This window comes from Bombina bombina, chromosome 7, assembly GCF_027579735.1.
Source record: "Bombina bombina isolate aBomBom1 chromosome 7, aBomBom1.pri, whole genome shotgun sequence".
Lineage (NCBI taxonomy): Eukaryota > Metazoa > Chordata > Amphibia > Anura > Bombinatoridae > Bombina > Bombina bombina.
Window position 1 is genome coordinate 568,202,907 of NC_069505.1, and position 18,055 is coordinate 568,220,961.

At 36.2% G+C, this 18,055-nt stretch overlaps 1 pseudogene; it reads right to left on the minus strand.

Annotated features, from left to right (window-relative positions):
- LOC128636583 (zinc finger CCCH domain-containing protein 13-like) overlaps positions 1-16,862 on the minus strand; it is a 34,228-nt pseudogene extending 17,366 nt beyond the window's left edge.
- Positions 16,863-18,055: the final 1,193 nt, after the last annotated feature.

Here is an 18,055-nt window from a genome sequence, read left to right on the forward strand (position 1 = left end):
TGGTGGTGGGTTGTAATGTGGTGGGGGGGGGGTATTGTATGTTTTTTTTTACAGGCAAAAGAGCTCTTTTCTTTGGGGCATGCCCCGCAAAAGGCCCTTTTAAGGGCTGGTAAGGTAAAAGAGCTTTACAATTTTTATTTTAGAATAGGGTAGGGCATTTTTTTATTTTGGGGGGCTTTGTTATTTTATTAGGGGGCTTAGAGTAGGTGTAATTAGCTTAAAATTGTTGTAATATTTTTATAATGTTTGTAAATTATTTTTTTATTTTTTGTAACAGTTCTTTTTTTATTTTTTTGTACTTTAGCTAGTGTATTTATTTGTAGGTATTTGTATTTAATTTATTTAATTAATTTATTGATAGTGTAGTGTTACGTTTAATTGTAACTTAGGTTAGGATTTATTTTACAGGTAATTTTGTATTTATTTTAACTAGGTAGCTATTAATTAGTTATTAACTATTTAATAGCTATTGTACCTGGTTAAAATAAATACAAAGTTGCCTGTAAAATAAATATTAATCCTAAAATAGCTACAATATAATTATTATTTATATTGTAGCTATATTTAATTTATTTCGTTAGAATAAAATTATATTTAACTTAGGGGGGTGTTAGTGTTAGTGTTAGACTTAGCTTTAGGGGTCAATACAGTTATTAGAGTAGCGGCGAGGTCCGGTCGGCAGATTAGGGGTTAATACTTGAAGTTAGGAGTCGGCGATGTTAGGGAGGGCAGATTAGGGGTTAATACTATTTATTATAGGGTTTTTGAGGCGGGAGTGAGGCGGATTAGGGGTTAATACATTTATTATAGTAGCGGTGAGGTCCGGTCGGCAGATTAGGGGTTAATAAGTGTAGGTAGGTAGCGGCGACGTTGGGGGGGCAGATTAGGGGTTAATAAATATAATATTGGGGTCGGCGGTGTTAGGGGCAGCAGATTAGGGGTACATAGGGATAACGTAGTTTGCGGCGGTTTACGGAGCGGCAGATTAGGGGTTAAAAATAATATGCAGGTATCAGCGATAGCTGGGGCGGCAGATTAGGGGTTAATAAGTGTAAGGTTAGGGGTGTTTAGACTCGGGGTACATGTTAGGGTGTTAGGTGCAGAATTAGGAAGAGTTTCCCCATAGGAAACAATGGGGCTGCGTTAGGAGCTGAACGCCTATTTTTTGCAGGTGTTAGGGTTTTTTTTCAGCACAAACTGCCCCATTGTTTCCTATGGGGGAATCGTGCACGAGCACGTTTTTGAAGCTGGCCGCGTCCGTAAGCACCGCTGGTATTGAGAGTTGCAGTGGCGGTAAATTATGCTCTACGCTCCCTTTTTGGAGCCTAACGCAGCCCTTCTGTGAACTCTAAATACCAGCGGTATTTAAAAGGTGCGGGGGAAAAATACACGCGTAGCTAATGCACCCCTTTTGCCGCAGAACTCTAAATCTAGCCGTAAATCTTTTATATTAGGTTAAAGTTGCTAAGCAACACACTCTGAGAACTTTTTATGCAATTTTAAAATAGAATTAGAAAGTATGTAAATCTATAACAAAACAGAGACTAAAAAACTCTTTACACCCGCCAAATTGGTTAAATGGTTTGAGGCTCATAGTTTGCACTGGCATTTTAAACATGCCACAAGATTTAATTAAATGACGTGGGAACACAGTGAGGAACTTTAATAATAGGAATCTGTTGCTGATTGGGGGAACAGACCCCTTGGAGATTAGAAAATACAAATAAGTTTTAATTATTTTGAAATGAGTTTTGATTAGTGGTCATAAAATAGCTGTTTTCAGTCAGGGGGACAAGAGTGGTGGGTTAGAGTTGAGCCAGCTTTGTAATTGTCCTACAGGGAATTAGGTAAGCCATTATAGATGATTGTTAGTCATGTGTGAGGGAAAATTCAGATGAATCATTAAATCTAAATTTTTCCTTGTATTCCAAATTTGTTTATATCCTTCATCAGTTTGTGTGATAATTTGTCAACAAAATTTGTTTAGTGCTATTTCCTAATAATCACCTAGATTACAAGTTTTGCGTTCGCGTTTTAATGCTGAAAAAATGGCCATTTCAGCGTTAAAACAGTAACGCAGCCATTACGAGTCTTGTCGGTATAGCTGTACCGCAAGCATTTTAGTCTGTAGCGCAACTTCAGTCCCGCACTCAAAAAGTGATGTTTTTCCATGGGATTTCCATAGCGCTGCCATTGCCTCTGGTCAAACGTCCAAACGATACTGCTCTATGTTGGCGCCTCTCTCCTCTCTTTTTACCATCTGCAGGATATTCCATTACAAATTTTGCGGTGAGGCTAAAAAGCTTGCGTTACACCCTATACCGACGCGAACCGTACCGCAATCTGAGACCAGTAGTTATGAGTTTTGTGCCACAAAACTCATAACTAAAGTGTTACAAAGTACACCCATAAACTACCTATTAACCCCTAAACCGAGGCCCTCCCGCATAGCAAACACTATTTTAAAGTTATTAACCCCTAATCTGCCGCTCCCAAAATCGCAGCCACTAATAAAATTTATTAACCCCCATTCTGCTGCTCCCCGACATCATCACCACTATACTACAGTTATTAACCCCTATTCCCCCGAACCTCAACATCGCCAATAGAATTTCAGTAGCTCTCATCCTATTGGCTGATTTGAACAGCCAATAGGATTTCAGTAGCTCTCCTCCTATTGGCTGATTTGAATTTAAAAAAATACAATAAGCCAATAGGAATGCAAGGGACGCCATTTTGAAAAGGCTCCCTTGCATTGAAGATTCAGTATACAGCGGCGACCGTATGAAGAGGATGCTCTGTGCCATATGTCTTCAGGATGGAGCCGCTCCGCGCCACCGGGATGAAGATAGAAGATGCCGTCTGAATGAAGATAGAAGACACTGCCTGGATGGATGAGGACCTCACTGCCTGGATAAAGACTTTTTGCCGCCTGGATGAGGATGGATGTCCGGACTTCAAAAACTGTAAGTGGATCGTCGGGGGTTAGTGTTAAGATTTTTTAAACTTTTTTGGGGTGGGTTTTTTTTTTTGATTAGGGCTTGGGCTGAATGCCCCTTTTAGGGCAAGAAAAAGAGCTGAATGCCCTTTTAAGGGCAATGCCCTTTTCAGGGCAATGGGTAGTTTAGGTTTTTTTAAGGGGTCTTTGTATTATTTTTCAGGTAAAAGAGCTGATTTCTTTAGGGCAATGCCCTACAAAAGGCCCTTTTAAGGGCTATTGGTAGTTTATTGTAGGCTAGGTTTCTTTTTATTTTGGGGGGGCTTTTTTATTTTTATAGGGCTATTAGATTAGGTGTAATTGTTTTTATTTTGGATAATTTTGTTTGTTATTTTTTGTAATTTAGTATTTTTTATTTTTTGTAATTGTAGAATTACTTTTTTTTAGTAGTGTTAGGTTTTTTTAATGTGTAATTTAATTTATTTAATTGATAGTTATTTTAATTTTAGTATAATAGTAATGTTAGTTTAATTTATAGTTTAAACTTGTTTTTTTTTTAATTTGACAGGTAAGTTTTTATTTATTTTAAGATAGGGATATTGTAATTTTAATTTAAAGTTAGGGAATGTTAGTTTAGTTTAATTTAGTTTTTTGCGATGTGGGGGGCTGTCGGTTTAGGGGTTAATAGGTTTATTTAGTGGCAGTGATGTAGGAGGCCAGAGGTTTAGGGGTTAATAACTTTATTTAGTGGCATCGTTGTTGGGGAGCGGCGGAATAGGGTTTAATATCTTTATTATAGTGTGGGCGATCTTGGGGTGTGGGGGAATAGGGGTTAATAACTTTATTATAGTAGCGACTATATCGGGAGCGGCAGATTAGGGGTTAATACATTTATTTAGGTGTCGGTGATGTCAGGGACAGCAGATTAGGGGTGTTAAGATGTGGGGTTTATGTTAGGGTGTTAGGTTTAAACTTAACTTTTTTTCCCCCATAGACATCAATGGAGTTGCGTTACGGAGCTTTTCATTCCGCGATCGCAGGTGTTAGGTTTTTTTTCTAACGCTCACCCCATTGATGTCTATGGGGAAAGTGTGCACAAGCACGTCAAAGCATCGCTTGTATTTTGTGCGGTATGGAGCTTAATGCAACCATATCGCACACACAAGGCAGGTTTTTAAAAACTTGTAATTGCAGCGCTACGGAGGGCGAAATAACGCAACTTTTGTTGCATTTGTTTTGCACCCTCTATGGCGCAAAACTTGTAATCTTGGTGAATATTATTAGATTTAGATTGCAGAACTGAAAGTGACTGACTAGTGATTACTGACAAAATATAGTTTTCATTTAAGGAACAGTGTAGGTAAAGACATTAAACTGTTATATACATCAAAATTATTCTCTATATAAGAGTACAATAGTACAATAATAAAAGTTGTTAAATGTATTAAGCTAGACGGTGTGAATGAGGATGATTTTTATGAAGAATTTTCTTATGCCAAACTGTATCAAATTGTAAATTAAAGAGTGGGTTTTTTTCAGTAACTACTGTATAATTTATCTGTTAAGAGGTCCTAACACTGCTTTTTCACTACCGCTGGTATTACGAGTTTCCGTAACGCAACAAAAATATCCATCTCCGCTCAAATCATTAACGTCAACCCAGACCCAGTAGTTAATCATATACCGCAAACAAAAACATCCACAAATCCCTACAAAAACATTACACAAACTACACTTACACTCATACAAACACTACACAAGATTTATTTTTCAGATTTTACATTTTCATGTCAAAATAGAACGGATCAAAGTTACGAGATCTCGGATGTTTGAAAAAAAACCCACACAAAACCATTTTACATTGACTTACATAGACAGACGGGAACATACACTCATATAGCTACATCTAACAACAAATATTATCACATACATACACTAATCGATACATACAAACAATATACAGCATATTACCTACACAAATCACATTTTTATTACGAAATTTACATGATTTAGCTACTTTTTCACACAAGAACATGACGTCACTCACTTTTCGCTCAGAACAAGTCTTGGATTTTATTTCTACACACATTTGTCTCCTCCATTGACTTCTATGGGGAAGACGTGCTCGTGCACGCGACAGGCAGATTTACCTAACGCACGCAAAATGCGTATCCAAAAAAACTCATAATACTAGCATTACAATTGTGAAACTAACTCATTCTTTCTTGCGTTAGTCCCGCTATGACAAATAGATAAAAAAAATTACTATTTCCCTATGGAGTTATGGCTTTTACTTCTGTGAAATTCACTACAACATCAAATTGTTATATAAATTTACATTACATCAACTACAAATCACCAGTACGATATCGGTTAGAAAAATTACATAAGATTTAAACGGACAGAAAAATAATTTTAAAATTTCATTATTCACAAACAGTAGACAGTTGGAAACACGTCTCATTTACCTCTATTATAGTATTTCATTTATTCAACTCATATGCTTGCATGAATAGCATATCTACATATGCTTAACACATGATCATTAATGGATGCACATAGATGACTTTTGTCATTCACTCATACATGTGCATTGATATTATGGGGGAATACACATATAAACAATGAACACATTTACATCATACAACTACATTGGAAGGTTGCTTAACATTACATACTCTCTATGAATCATGAAACATAAAATATGGATTTACTGTCCCTTTAACATCACTATTCACTCAGAATATACCATTAGGAATTACGTACAATAAGAATATCATTAGAACAGATTACAGCTGTCACTTTTTGGGAAGGAACAACAATGCTATACTGCTTTATAGAAATCAGCATATGTGAAAGAGAATCACAATACATACATATATGTACATAACACGCATCACACAACAGCAAAGCACACATTTATATATTTCATCAGCACACAATAACAATGTAGTAAAATACAACAACAGAATGAGGATTTGATAACTAGACAGGCAGGTTGCTAATATGATGACGTCATTATAAGCTTCAACCATACCGATTACAGCTTTAGGACTTTACCACCCCTTTCAGAAGTTTAGCACTCAATACTACATATACGTAAACGAGAGTTTTGAACATCATTATTATTGCGATTTTAATGGGACACGTACAATATTGACATCTCGCAAATCACTTATATATACAATATTACAGATGGCAGCCGGAAGATCTTCATTATTATTGCAATTTTAATGGGACACGTACAATATTGACATCTCGCCAATCACTTATATATACAATATTATAGATGTCAGCCGGAAGATCGTCATTATTATTGCGATTTTAATGGGACGCGTACAATATTGACATCTCGCCAATCACTTATATATACAATATTATAGATGTCAGCCGGAAGATCTTCATTATTATTGCGATTTTAATGGGACACGTACAATATTGACATATCGCCAATCACTTATATATACAATATTATAGATGTCAGCTGTTACTTTATCATTTTCAAACCATATTGCAGCAACATTGATCGATCAGATTCTATACCATTATACACAAGTATGCACTTTCATTCATGTTAGCGTGGACGTGTGCTTTTTACTATAAGATCGTGTTTATTAAGTATTTATTACGCATATGAACAAACATTACGAAGATGCACTGTATATGTTAGATTTTACACTTTCACATTGCGATTCATTGGGGGGAAACAACATTTCAGCAAACACCTAAAAAAACGCCCACTTTGAAAGCATTTGCGCCGCTCACATACAATCAAGTGTATACAATCAGCAATCATTACTAACTCGCTACCATTGGACTAATTGCACTATAAAAACCCCAAACAACATGGCCAAAGCGTCCCTTGTGATCGACATTGTATCAAATCGCTTTTGTGTTTTTGCATACCGTTACTCCTTGTGTGTTTGCTCTGCTGTATGGCTTTGTGCTGCTTAGCTTGGCAAATATGGATGATCCGCAGTTAGCTGCTGCTGGTGCTGTTGCATGAGTAGTGGTCAATAGAATCAAGCGGGCTCGGCATCTCCAAGAGAGACAAAGGGCTCGTTTGGTTAGAGGTCCTCGTGTTGAAAGGGTGAGGCCCACCTTGGTTAAACATGAGCGACTTCGAGGTTTTTGACAAGTAAAGGCTCAATCGCGAACAGCTCATTAGCCTTTACGATGTTCTTAAACCTCATATGGAGTCACGTAGACGTATGCGTACTGCAATCCCTGGTATGACCAAGATGCTAAGTTGCATACACGTCCTGGCCTCCGGGAGTTTTCAATCTGTAGAGGGGTACCTGCATGGGCTGGCTCAGGGTACCTTCTCTGTGGTTTTTGACAACTTTCTGGACGCCATGGTATGAGTCAGTAAGCGTTACATAGGATTTCCTCAAAATGATGGTGATTGGAGGTGCCTGAAGAGGGAATTCTTTGCAATAGCTCAAATACCCAATGTCTTGGGAGCAATAGATTGCACCCACATTGCGCTGCGTGCTCCAGAATGTGACTTGCCCTTCCGAAATCGCAAACATTTCCATAGTCTCAACGTGCAGTTTGTTTGTGACGCACGTATGTGGATTATGCACGTGTGTGCGAATTTCGGCGGGGCTTGTTATGATGCCCGCATCCTCAGACAGTTGTCCCTGTGGCGGCAGTTTGAGGGCAAACACTTTCCCCCTGGGTGGCTCATTGGTGAGTACTTGTGCACAACATGGTTAATTAGTTAGACAATTGCCACTGTAGTCTTAAAAAACAGTTGTGTTTGTGTAATGTGCAAAATGTGCAGCTATAGGATGCAATTTAACCATTTAATTGTCTTTCAGCAAATGTCTAGTTTTAGCTCCAAACAGATATGTAGCATGTCTTAACTTAAATGGGCAGCTCTAGGATGCAATTTAACCATTTCTTTCTCTTTTAGTAAATGTCTGCTTTATGCCAAATACGCATAGGTAGCATGTCTTAGCTTAAATGGGCAGATAGAGAATGCAATTTAACCATGTAATTGTCTCTTTCCGCAAAGGTCTAGTTTTAGCTACAAACAGATATGTAGCATGTCTTAGCTTAAATGGGCATTTATAGAATGCGCTTTAACCATGTCATTGTCTCTTTCCTCAAATGTCTAGTTTTAGCTCCAAACAGATATGTAGCATGTCTTAGCTTAAATGGCAGCTCTAGGATGCAATTTAACCATTTCTTTCTCTTTTAGCAAATGTCTGCTGTATGCCAAATACGCATAGATAGCATGTCTTAGCTTAAATGGGCATTTATAGAATGCGCTTTAACCATGTCATTGTCTCTTTCCTCAAATGTCTAGTTTTAGCTCCAAACAGATATGTAGCATGTCTTAGCTTAAATGGGCAGCTCTAGGATGCAATTTAACCATTTCTTTCTCTTTTAGCAAATGTCTGCTTTATGCAAAATATGCATAGGTAGCATGTCTTAGCTTAAATGGGCAGATTGAGAATGCGATTTAAACATATAATTCTTTTTTAAGGAAAATGTTTATTTTAGGGGATTTTCGTGTACACAAATGAATTGTATTTTAATGTAATTATTGTAACAAAATTTTTAATATTTGTCATTTTGTTATGTTCATTAATTATAGGTGATTCTAGTTAAATGAGCCGGCCTTGGCTCATTACACCATTGCGTAACCCCACCGACGAGGCCCAGGAGCGCTATAATAGGGCGCACAAGTGGACTACGGTTGTAGTGGAGAGGATGTTTGGGCTCCTCAAAATGAGACTAAGATGCCTGGACAGGTCTGGAGGAGCTCTCCAATACAGCCCTAGTAAGGTGGCAAAGATCGTTATAGCCTGCAGTGTCCTGCATAACATTGCACAGAGGGCTGGGATGCTGCAGGCCATCCAGGCGCCCCAACGCCTCCTCCAAGATGAGGAGGATGACCCTGTTCTAGAGGGGCCATTCCGGGACGAGGGGCTCAATGTCAGAGCAAACATCATCAACCGCCATTTCAGACGGTAAATAATAGAAGTTATATAGGAGTATTGCGAATATGTGCGAATTCTAGGGAAATGAGAAGTAGAGAATTGTGCAAACATGTTATGATTGTTCATCAAATGATTATAAAAAATGTTTGATTATTATAGGTGATGCTTCTGGCATTGGGTCCTGTAACAACTTCGTCCACCTGGTTTTTAAAGACAACATCAGCTGGTAAGTATAAATAATGTATGGACTGGCTGGCGGGAATTTTGCACGATCAGACATCATATGGCATACATTTTAAAAAGTAGTATTTAGTTTACACATTACTAGATTTTTGCATACTCAGAAAGGGATCCTCTAGCAAGACTATATGCTTCAAAGTAATATTCAAAGTCACACATCAGAGGTTAGGTCTGCACAATGTATGACATCATGATATCATCTTCACACTTGATTGATAGAACATAGCACAAGATGCTACACACGCTTAGTAAGCTAGTGATATAAATAGTTTCAGAAATGGGGGGGGGGGGTGCAGAACTAATTCACACCCTTCTATTAATTATTTTATTTTCACTTTTTCTGCCATTAGGGAGGTGACTTCATCTTAAGACTGAAAGTGAAGAATTCAAGACTGAAAGTGAAGAATTCAAGACTGAAAGTGAAGAATCCCAGACTGAAAGTGAAGAATCCTAGATTTAAAGCGATGAATACCAATGTGATCATGTCTGGCATTGTCTTTCAAAGGTGCTGACCTTGAAAACCATACAAAGACACGTTCACATGGTAAGTGGCAACAATTTTATGGACTAAGGCTGTGGATGCATCCTATTGGAGACACTTAGATTTATTATTTTTTTTAGATGGTATTTCACAATCCTCTATTTTGAAAATGATGAATAAGACACCTAATGAAGATAAACTGTTATTTTGAAGATAATTGCCTTTCAAAGACCATACATCCAGGTTAGTTTGCACAATGTATGCTATTTAAGAATCACAGGAGGAAGAATGTTAAAAGAATTAGGAATAGATACATGTCCTATATTAGAATATGTTTATTTTAGATACATTACCCTTACTTTGTGCTAGAGAGGACTCACATTCTGACCAATCAGACAAAGGGTTACATTTTATAGTTGATATAGAGGAATATTATTTGAAGGGACATGAAATATTACATTCAATTATGTTCCTCGTACAATATAAATATATTTTTAAAATGTGATATGCATTATTTTGTCTAATTTAAAATGATAATATTTAATTCTAAGATTGATTATTATTATTATATAATGGTATTAATTTCAAATTATGGATAGATATAGATTTAACGTATGAAACTGTTTTTAATATCAAGACAAAAAAATACATGTTAGAGCATAGACACAAGATGATTTAACAATTATTAGATTTAATGAATATTTTAAGACATGTGTTCATGAAATAACCTAAATGAATAATGTTTTTAATATTTTTCTTTCTTTTTCAGAGTTTCATCTGTGATGAATTACCTTTTTTTTTCTTGTCAATAAATTTATTTTCATACTATATCTTCAATTTATTTTTTTAAAATACATATTCTTAGAGACATATCTCTTACAGTAAGATAAGAAGAAATATATCCATCTAATATTCTGACAAGTAAACAAAATATTACTCCCATGACTGTTAAAGTCATCTATTTGACAAGCACATGCCTGATATCAAATATACTAATTTTTGTTAATGTATTGAATGAAAAATATCAACACAGCTTATTCAGATAATGTTAAAGTCAAGTATCTTACTAAATTTAATTTGGAGTTAAATACATCTATCTATGCTTTTTTTGTGTGATTTATAGATGTTAAAATCATAAAATGTTTATGACGAGGATATGTAGTCTAAATTATACAGAACAACTTTGTTCATTTCACTTTTAATAAATGAAAGTGTTTAACATACATTAAAGTGACAGTGTAGTTGAATGTTAGATTAACATTCTAATATCTGTAATCTTCCTTAGGTATCCAAAAACATTATTACACTAAATATAGGTTATTCAGCTTTAATTATTTTTTAGGTAATATGTTTGAAATTATCTGTAAATGAAAAGTAAGTTAATTTCATATTTATACTAAGCTAGTTATTGTATGCCATATTGATTACTTTTCAGCTCTAGTGGAGTCATTTGAAGGGTCAGTTAACTATAGATATATCCAACTATAATTTTTAGCAATTATACTCCTTACCTGTTGGATAGATATCACATATCGATAGGTATTTTCATTCCCCTTTAGTTTATTTCTACAATGTTAACTCCACATATTCCTAATGGTTTTGTCCTTAAAGGGACATTCCAAAAATATGTCATTTAGTGAATCAGAGATAATACAAATCTTTTAAAACAAAATTTAAATATTCTTTTATTATCTAATTATATTCAGTCTTTAGATATCCTTTGTTAAAGAAATAGCAATGCACATGGGATAGACAATGACATAAGGCATCTATGTGCAACCACCAATCAGCAGCAACAGAGTCTATCTAGATATGGTTTTCAGGCAAGAATATCAAGCGAAAAAAGCTAATGAGATAATCAAACTAAATATGTAGTAACAGCACCCCCAGGAGGTATGTGTATGGAAGTTACTAAGATATGAAACATTAAGGAACAACCAATCAGAGTTCATCACACAAACATAACTTGAGTCATTATGGTCTCACAGACATGATAACAAAATTTCAAAGTCGACCTCATAAGGGAGTGGGTAAAAGCCCGTCGGAGGGATGGTAGGAAAGTTCAACCCCCACAGAAACTGTACCTACTCACTTATGAGGTGACTTTATGTGACCTCCTCAATCTCCGGGTCCCCAGCAGATTTCGATCATCTCGCTCCTCGGCTTCTTCTTCTTCCCTCCCAGCTGCTGGATCTGAAAGTCCTGACCCGGAGGCAAGTGCAGCTGCTTCTCCGTCCGGTGGCCTGGGAGAAGGGGATAGAGAATCTGAACCAGGTAAATATCTGACTTCATATAATATATTAATATTTGATTAGACTTTTAAGCAATGTGTATATAGTCATATATTCAACCTATATAGCTCTCACAACACACGCTACATATGATGTTTAGATATCTGAATTTAGATTCGTCACACATGAAATAGGAGTGATGTTTCTTGCGCTCTCCAGAATATGCGTCACAGAGCGAAAATGGAATTGCGCATCCGTGAAATACCTATCATCCGCCATTTCATACATTGACTATCGAATCATACCCCAGTTAAAAATATTAATTTGTATCATTCAATATTAACAAATATATGATTTGAATCTCGTAATACACACAATTGCAAATATATTTGAATTCTTTATAAATGATACTCATCACACTACTATATCCAAATCAATTCTGAATCACGGATGCGCAATTCCGCTTTGAATCATTGCGCAATGATCATGAAAGATAGAATTGTGCACACACGTGAACATGTGTTTGCTGTAACTGGCATTGCTTTAGGCATGTTGGTCAAATCACGGATGCGCAATTCCGATTTGAATCATTGCGCAATGATCACGAAAGATAGAATTGCGCACACACGTGAACATGTGTTTGCTGTAACTGGCATTGCTTTAGACATGTTGGTCAAATCACAAATGCGCAATTCCGCTTTGAATCATTGCGCAATGATCACGAAAGATAGAATTGCGCACACACGTGAACATGTGTTTGCTGTAACTGGCATCGCTTTAGACATGTTGGTCAAATCACGGATGCGCAATTCCGATTTGAATAATTGCGCAATAATCACGAAAGATAGAATTGCGCACACACGTGAACATGTGTTTGCTGTAACTGGCATCGCTTTAGACATGTTAGTCAAATGTATACGTTAATTAGTATATATGGGAAGAATACAGTATCCTTATTTACAATCTTCTACATTATAAAAGCTATACTAGCAAGATCAAAATAAAAAATGAACTATCTCTATTAATTGATGACAATGCAAGAAGACACAAAATGAATTAAAGCTACATTCAACAACATAAAAGATTAAAAATAAGAATAGAGGATCTATTTATTTAGACATTAATTGAGGAAACAATGAACTCATGTGAATACAAATAGATTTGTAACTTAAACACACAAGGATGAACAGTGGCACTACTTAGACTTTTCCTCTAATAATAAGTCAAATTCAGAGGTAAGAGTTAGATTAATTCTACTGTATGTAGGAGGAAATGGTGCTTGTGCACAAATATAAATATGAACACCAAGGAAGAATGGTATGAAGGATACCAGACTACCCACAGTATGCACCTACAGCACTCTAGGTCTGAACTAAAGGTTGGGATTCCTCAACAGGATATTAAAATATAACTTTTATTAGTATTAAAATTAAAAAACCAAAATTGTTTGGTTAATACACATACAATTAAAGTCTGGCATAACTCAAGCTGAATGAGTATAACTTGTTATTGTGTATACGATAAGTTACTATAACAGTATCTGCGGCGTAGCGTATAATTATTGAAAGGCTTAGTTAACAATTAATGAAATAAAGTCTGGCACAACCCAGGCTATATGGTTATAACTCGTTATTGCGTAAATCTTAAGAAAGGTTTTTGGACTATAAGCACCATGTAAAGAACCCTATTCGGTACCCTGACCCAGATAGGTCAATTATCTATGATTAGCTCTATGATTGCGGTAACCCTACGTTCCACATGATTTAGCGGTACTGGGCTAGTTTAAAATACATAGAAAATAGAGCGTGAACGAGTTCAACACTCTCCCCTGACGCGTTTCGCCCGATTGGGCTTTATCAAAGGCAGCGAGCCGCCGTGTTTGTGGGGATATCCCGCCCCCGCTCCACTCTGATAGGTACTTTGATTGGTTCTAAATAAATTGATAGACAGCTAGTTGTTCCAATAGCGAAGTCATGTTTACGAGACTCCATGACCCGTACTCATGGGTACTGTGATTGGTTCAAAATAAATTGATAGACAGCTAGTTGCTCCAATAGTGGTCATGTTTACGAAACTACATGACCCGTAATGTCAAGAAGGATAGTTATAGTGTATGTATTGTAGTAAACTGATTTGATAATCGTAGACTGTATCTCAAGTATTTTTGTCAAACCATTACTGCTAGAAATTAGATATTTGCTGTAGGATAGTGATCATCGGAATTCCTAAGATTCAATGTGCTAAATATATATATAGAGTGCCATACTGTCTAAAATTCTGAAGATATCCTAAATCTATGAATATATTAACAAATTTTCCTGTAACTCTTGTCTGCATTTTAAACTATATGTCATTATTATGACTCATATACCTGAATCTGCATTTGCTTATAGACCCCAAAAGTTTTTGTATTTAGTTCTGTGTTCTAACCTATTTACTATTCATTATTTGTACAACAAAATTATGTTCAATGGCTCGCTAGAGCGTTGCTTAAAGAGCATTATAGATTAGCCTATCAGAATTAATTTCTGCAGCTATTATTTATAAGCAGAATATTGCTCGAGTTTCAAAATTGATTTATTTCAAAGGGAAATAAATACAAGTGTTGTGTATAAAACAACTATTGAGTTGTTGTATGTGTACTGACTGTAATAAAGTGTTCCTTAAACTTAAATCAATGTGACATGTGAATTTCAGTTGTTATATTTCTTATAATAGACTCATATGTGAATGGAATATGCTATGTTACTATGTGTTAGGACAAAAAGTGTGAATATTGGGGGACAGTGAAGAGATGGGAAAAGAAAATGAAAAGGGGGTAAATGTGATGGGTGTGAAAGAAAGATACCTCTGAGAATTAGGTTGTATTTCAAAGTGTGACTAAAGGTGCAAGAGAGAGAGAATATATAACTCAAAAAAAAATTTTATTTTCAAAACCAAAATCACGTATATATGTGAGTATGCAGTGGAGGTGAATGCCATTATTTCCCTTGTACAGATTTAATAAATGTCGCCAGTTGCTTGACTTGTGAGTCGTATTGGTTGTAATATAGGTTATTGTTACAAACATATATCTCACTCTGCTTTGGGGGAAATGGCAATGTTAACTATTGGATCATATACAATTATATGAATATGCATAATAAAAGTTAGGTACTAGATCATAATTTTAGCAGATCTCCTAATATTGCCTTGTCTTATATTTTCTATATGGACTTATCTGATTTTCAATAGTTGATCGTTTGATTCTAGGTATATTCATATGATCCTCATAGAGAGATAATAACCTCTTATTAAAATGAAACATTTATAGGATTGGATATCATTATATGATTTTATCAAGTTTTGCAATCATGAGTTTTTATAAAGAAAAGAAATCTTGTCTCCATAGGTAAATTGCACAATTGACCTTATTCTTTCTCATCCTTTGTTGGATGAGTTTATTATTCTCTTAGTGATTATCCTTAGACATAGGAGTTATTTTATCTTATTCCTTCTTTTGTCAGGTTAAAAGGTTCTTCTACTGATAATTACAAATAAACATACAGATTGTTTTGTTCGTTGAGACCCCAGGGTTGGACCGAATTTAATAAATAAATCCATCGGCTTTCAGATTTTAATAATGCCGTTTCAAGGTCCCCTCCTCTGAACCCTAGGCTCACTTTCTCAACACCCCAGCATTGTAAATCTCTTTGGTTTGAGTTGTGATGTCTTAGGAAATGTGCAGCTACACTAGTTAAGGTCTTTAATTCTTCTTTATCTTTGGCTGCATTTTTGATGTTCCTTAAATGTTCCAGAAGTCTTACTCTTAGTTTCCTAGTCGTCATTCCGACATAATACAGGTTGCAAGTGCATTGGAGTACGTAAATTACACTTTCAGTATTGCAACTTATGTATCGTTTAATTTTATGATTTATTCCAAATCTATCTTTAATCCCAGTGGTGTTTTTCATAAATTTGCACGTACTGCAATTCCCACATTTGTGGGCTCCTTGGTTAAATGCTGAGGTGGTCTTTTTCCTTTGGAAATGACTACTGGTCACAATATCTTTGATGTTCTTAGTCCTCCTAAATCCAAATGAGGGGCTTGGACCCAGCGTGGTTTTCAATAACGGGTCAGTCATTAGTATATTCCAATGTTTCTTAATTATGTTAATGATTTGTGGAGTTTGTGTATTGTGAGTCAGAATTAATCTGGGGATTTGAGAGTTAGTTTTTTTCTGCCTTTTATGAAGTAATTTTTGTCGTGGTGTTAGACGGGCTCTCTGTTTGGCCTTTTTGATCGATCTTTTACTGTAGCCTCTTTTCAGTAATCTTTCCTCCAGATCTAATGCTCTTAATTCAAAAGTTTGAGCTTCTGAGCAATTTCTGCGAAGTCTCAGGAATTCCCCTGTAGGAAGGCTTCTCATTGTACCTGGGGCATGTGCACTGGTACTGTGTAACAAGCTGTTGGTCGCAGTAGGTTTTCTAAACAGATCAGTGCTAATGACCCCATCTCTGTTCTTACAGATGGTAATATCCAGAAAGTTAATCTGTATTAGACTTTCCTCATGCGTTAATTTAATGTTCAGTCGATTGTTATTCAGATGACCAAGAAATTCCTGTAACTCCAAATGGGTACCTTCCCATATAAAGAAGATATCATCTATTAATCTAATCCATAAAGGTATTAGATCCGTGTATTTCTGATTCTCTTCCGTGAATACATATTCTGTTTCCCATCACCCGAGGAACAGGTTGGCATATGTAGGTGCACACGTAGTGCCCATCGCTGTTCCCCGGGTCTGTAGGTAGAATTGGCTGTCAAATGTAAAAAAGTTGTAACTCAATACCATCTTCAGTAGTTTAAGGACGAAGTCATCATGTTCCTTGCCTTCTTCCGAATTTTTGTCCAAGAAGTATTTTACAGCTTGTAAGCCTTGTTCATGGTTTATGGATGTGTAGAGAGATTCCACATCCGTCGTCACCAACCATGTTGTATCATTAAGTGTCAGATGTTCAAGTCTTTGTAAGACTTGCATTGTATCCTGTACATATGAAGGCAATTCCTCTACGTAATGTCATAGTCTATGATCTATGTACTCACTCGCCTTTTCTGTTAGACATCCAATCCCAGAAACAATCGGGCGTCCTGGTGGTACTTCGGCATTTTTATGGATTTTAGGTAACATATAAAAGGTGGCAATTTTAGGATTGTTGACCGTAAGGAACTTCTTTTCCTTGATAGTAATAATCCCTTCATTGTGGGCTCTATTTATCAGATTGGTATAGATTTTCATGTATCCATCCATTGGGTTGAAGAGCAGTTTGGTATAACAGGATTTATCCTTTAGTTGCTTTGCTGCTTCTTTTAGATACATGTCTAATGGCCAAATTACTATATTGCCATCCTTATCAGATCCTCTTATCACAACTTGATCCCATTTCTTCATTTCTTGGATAGCTATATGTTCTTTGTAAGTTAAGTTGTATTGTGAAGGTACTGTTTGTAGTGCTGTTACATCTCGACACACTAAATCTCTGAATATTTCAATCTGTGGAGAGTTCACAAATTTTGGTACGAAAGTTGATTTATTATTGAGTTTGTCCCTCCATTTTGCTGGAGTTTGTGATTCTGATTCAGTTAATAAATTTTCCAGATCTCTGAGGCTGCTCAGCTCTTCTTCAGACCAACCCTCTGGGTTAGAGTTATGAGAGAAATGTTTTTTCAGAAGTAATTTCCTTATATATAACTGAATATCTTTGACAGTCTCAAATTTATCAACATTATTGGAGGGGCAGAATGACAGGCCTTTTGAGAGTACCGACATGTGTTCCGGTTCAAGTTGTATATTTGATAAGTTTATTACTCTCAATGATTCAGACGAATCTGGGAGAATGGGCTCTGTTCCCTTCTCTGTGATCTCCAGGGTCCCTGGTTGTCTTTGTGTGGTCTCGTTCGTCCCCTCGATGGTTTTTTGTTTGCGCCCCCTGCCTCTGCGTGTCCTCCTCCCTGTTCTCCTACATCTAAAAAATCCTTTCTTTTATTCCTACTGGAGGATCTTGATGTAATCGTGGATGTAGGGTTAGGGGGTTCTTCATTATTGGATTGGTGATTTGTCGAACTTCCTTCTTCACCATCAGTGTCAGAGATGTCACTTTCGATTATGTTCACTTTGGGGTTCCTGTTGTTAATATTACTTCTGTAGAAGCCATTCTTTCGCCATTTGTAGAC